The following is a 4796-nucleotide window of genomic DNA, read 5'->3' as shown; positions in this document are numbered from 1 at the left end:
TGAGATGGTTGTAAAATATTGACAAAATGGAGGGGAGAAACAAAACTAAACTAGAACCATGGAAACTCTACACAGAATCAAGCATCATTTTCAAGATTTTAAAATCAGATGCAGACATGCCAAAAACACAAACTTATACACACTCAACCAATTAACTATTATAGCATACTATGATAAGAATAATTAGCAAGATGTTGACAAGAGAAATAGCTTAAACACATAGAATAGAGGAAGACAAAGAATCTGCACAAGAATGGCTTAATCTTATCCCGCAAAGTGCATGACGCAAGTCCCTTTGCATGAGTATTTGATAATCTTATTAAAAGCACCTTATGTCAATTTTAAGCCCCTCTTTACAAGCATGCCATTCTCATCCACATATTTACAAGAGGTGCTTTCCATGAGTGTTATTTCTAAAGTACCTTACTCAAAGCTAAGCTATGTACAAACTATGTACATGCCATTCTCATCCACATATTTACAAGAGGTGCTTTCCATGAGTGTTATTTCTAAAGTACCTTATTCAAAGCTAAGCTAAGCTATGTACAAACTAAATTATTACGTGGCAGACATGATCGCAAGTGTGACAAAATGTGACACTACTCTGCAAATTCGTTTTAGCTTCAATCTACAATTTAATGATCTAAAAATTAGTTAAACACAAGACCAACAAGCAAGTACACACAAGTCCAGCTATCCCTATTACATGATTATGGTAAATCACACCAACATGGTGAATTTCCAAGCATCCCAATTCAATCACTTGAGAGACAAGACAAAATCATAGAATAAACCATCCAAAGCCTTTTTTAACCTATAAACATGTTTTCTTGCCCTTTTTGAACAAAATGCAAGGACTTTGCTACATAGGCATCCTCATGAAAATGACCATCTGAAAATGTAAACTAATGCACATATACTATGCGCAAGGCTAGCCTTATAACTTGAAAACCTACTTAATATCAACGATCTTTTTGGAAGGGAAATGGCACAAAAAGACCATATTATACTCTTTGTAATAGCATCATAATGATATTGCATGGATCCTGTTGGGGTATAAAGCCCAATGTGGTCGCCCAGGTAAGTGGGCGGGCCGCCAGGTATGTACACATATTCTTTTGTAAAAACCTAATAAGAACTCACTATGCTCTACACATTACAGTAGAGCGAGTTCACCATATCGTCGTGCTCTTCTTCTCGCACTCTCTCTCGCATCGCACTTCCGCTCGTACTCCTTCAACTGGTATCAGAGCTCAGATCGAGGCTCGGGGCAGCACTGCAGGAGGCTAGAGTCACCAACTCAGATTGGAGTGAAATTCGACAAGCGAAGACACGGCCCCAAATCTCGTGGGAGATCCCTAGGGGCTCGGTGTTGTCAGAATTTCATTTTGAGGTCATCTCGGCCACCGTTCGGCTTCGACAAAGGTCTGTGCAGGCCATTTTCGACTACGTGGTCTTAACGGGTCTAGATCCGCCTCTTCAAATTTGGGGTTTTTCGGCCTACGACTGCAGGTGCTGAGGATATCGACACTCCCAGAGTGTTGATTTGTGGCTGTCTACACATCGAAGGACGGCTCACAGTTCTTGAAGGCGTGTCACATACGACACGGGCGTATCTACACACAGACTGTAGGCGACATCCACTAGTTCATCAAGTAGCTTGTGTTTGCTGCTTGATATTCCAGATTTCATCCTGACATTGCAGGTACTTCCACATGGGATGTATTGTCAGAGATGATGTATGTCTGTTGAGGGTTTGCTGGCTGTGAGTCATGCAGCAAACAACCGCCGCAGCGGTTACAACATACAGTGGGAAATTTGTGGATGTATGACTTTGTGGGAAGTCTATGTACTGTCAGATTTACTACAGCCTTTGTTGAGGGTCGAGTGAGGTTTTATTGAGCTGGGGGATTCTCGAATGTTGAGATCCTTTCGGTGATACAGGTCTTGGAGCGATCCCTCGAGCACCCTTAGATAGGCAGCTATGATATATTGACTGTGAGTTAGACAGTTGGGATTGCATCTTTGCTTTACTGCCGCTGAGGCATTGTCGCAGTCTATGCTTACAGGACAGTGACAGGACAGTCAGAGACAGTACAGGTGGAGGACAGGTTTACCCACAGCTTACAGTGTCAGAGAGACAATGTTTTTGAGCTGTTTTTTGGTCTGTTTTTGAGTACACCAGAGCCATTTTACAAAGGAGACTCTGCCAAAATTTATGCAGAATCTGAAGCTTTCTTGGTTCATTTGACAGGTTGATATTGGTTCAGAGGTCAGTTTACAGGAGAAACTCTGCCGAATTTTTCCCAGGAAAGTAAACTACTGTGAAGCGTAGCTATGGCTGGATCACAGGACACTGCTCTTTACAATATCAAGAAGCTGGATGGAACCAATTTCCCATTGTGGAAGAAGCAGATTTGGCACGTGTTGGTACCAAAGAAGCAGATAAAACCTATAAAGCTCAAATGGATGAATTGGCACTTTCTACCATTATGCTGACTTTGGCAGAAAGCGTTTACTTCAATGTAGTAGACGAGATGTCGGCTTATCAAGCATGGTTAAAGCTGAGTGATCATTATGAGAAGCAAAGTGCAGCTTCACAGGTATACTGGCTTAAGAAGCTTGTTGACTTGAAGATGAAAGAAGGGACACCTATGTCCAATCATCTGAATGAATTCAACACAACCTATAGTCAGTTGTCAGCTCAAGGTGTCAAGTTTGATGAACCTGTTAGAGCTATGTTCCTATATGATCACATTGCCGGAAAGTTGGGACACTTTTCGCACAGCTTTGAGTAATTCTGCACCTCCAGATGGTTTGAACATAGCAGGTGTAGAAGGAAGTCTGCTTACTGAAGAAACCAATAGAAAGACAATGGAAAAAGGCAAAGGAACAGCCTTAGTTGTCAAGGGAAGGACCAAAGAAAAGTACAAAAATGGAAAGAGGAATCAGTCTCGTAGCAAGTCCCGCAGTGCTAAAGGCAAGAGTGACATAGAATGCTACCATTGTGGCAAGAAGGGTCACATGAAAAGAGCCTGCAGAGAATGGAAAGCAGAAAAAGGCAAAGAGAAAGCTGAAGACCATGGTGAGAAGAACAAGTCCTCAGTGAAGATTCAAGAAATAAATGTGACAAACACTGTTGCAGAGGATGACAGTCTAGTGTCAGGAGACATCTACTTCTTGAAGAATACAATGGACTCAGCTCTTCTTACAGCATCTGATGGAAATGCACTGAGTGACTGGATTATAGACTCAGGGGCATCACTTCATGTGTCTCCAAACAAGGAGTGGTTTACTTCTTATGTGACCACTAAAGATCATGTTCGGCTAGGCAATGGACAGACATGTGAGATCTTAGGTGTTGGAGATGTTCAATTGAAGTTTCAGAATGGCTCTTCTTTCACACTGAAGAATGTGAGACATGTTCCCGCAATTACAAAGAGCTTGATCATCACAGGTTTACTTGATGATGCTGGCTACGTCACCACTTTTGGACAGAACATGTGGAAGATATCCAAGGGTTCTATGAAAGTAGCACATGGAGTAAAGTCTGGAGGACTTTACATGATTTATGTATCAAATGTCTCTAAAAATGTAATCAATGTAACCGAGCAGCCGAACGTTTCTTTGTGGCATAGCCGGTTAGGACATATGTCCAAGAAGGGAATGGAAATCTTGTCTCGTTCTGGTTATTTGCTTGGCTTTTCATTTAATGATTTTGAATTCTGTGAACATTGTCTGTATGGTAAGCAAACACAGCAGCCACATAAGCATAGAAGCAGTAGAAGAGATACACAGTTGGCAGTTGTTCATAGTGATTTGTGTGGACCTATGCCTAACCTATCTCTAGGGGGAGCTTCTTACTTTATGACATTTATAGATGATTACTCGAGGAAAGTATGGGTTTACTTTCTCAAGCACAAGGATGAAGCGTTTAGTGTTTTCAAAACGTTTGTGACACTTGTGGAGAATCAGAGTGGCAAGAAGCTTAAATGCTTACGCGCTGACAATGGTGGAGAGTATGTTTCAAAGGCCTTTCAGGACTTTTGTGAGTCAAAAGGTATAAAACGTGAACTTACTGCTCCTTATAATCCTCCTCAAAATGGTGTTGCTGAGAGGATGAATAGGACCATACAAGAGAAGGTCGATAGTATGTTGTCTAATGCACAGCTGCCAAATGGGTTTTGGGCTGAAGCTGTATCAACATCTGTTCATCTTGTAAATAGATCTCCTAGCAAGGTTTTGCAGAAGGATTCAGTGCCAGAGATGGTATGGTCAGGCAAAATGCCCTCATACAAGCATCTCAGAGTCTTTGGCTGTGAGGCATATACTCACGTTCCAAAGGAATTTAGGAACAAACTTGAGCCAAAGAGTAGAAAGTGCATCTTCCTAGGCTATGGTAATTTTGGTGAGATGGGGTACAGACTTTGGGATCCCGAATCCAGAAAGGTTGTCCGCAGCAATGATGTTCACTTTAATGAATCCAAATATCATTCTAAACCAAAGAGGGTTGAGGAGATTAGAAGAGTTGTCTTCCAAGAAGATAGACCTACACGTGCAAGACAAAATGTCAGGGCTCAAGAGGAGCAAGGACAGGATAGAGTGGAACCAGAGGTTGTGGCTGAGCCTGAGTCACCTATTGTGCGTAGATCTGGACGTGTCACGCGACCTCCTGATAGGTTTGTTCCATCTATGAACTATGTCATGTTGACTGATTGCAATGAGCCTTCATGTTACAAGGAAGCAGTGCAAATGAAGGACTCCAGGAATTGGCAATTGGCCATGCAGTCAGAGGT

Source organism: Adiantum capillus-veneris, chromosome 1, assembly GCF_014529385.1.
Source record: "Adiantum capillus-veneris isolate H3 chromosome 1, ASM1452938v2, whole genome shotgun sequence".
NCBI classification, from domain to species: Eukaryota; Viridiplantae; Streptophyta; class Polypodiopsida; order Polypodiales; family Pteridaceae; genus Adiantum; species Adiantum capillus-veneris.
This window is presented reverse-complemented; position numbering follows the sequence as displayed.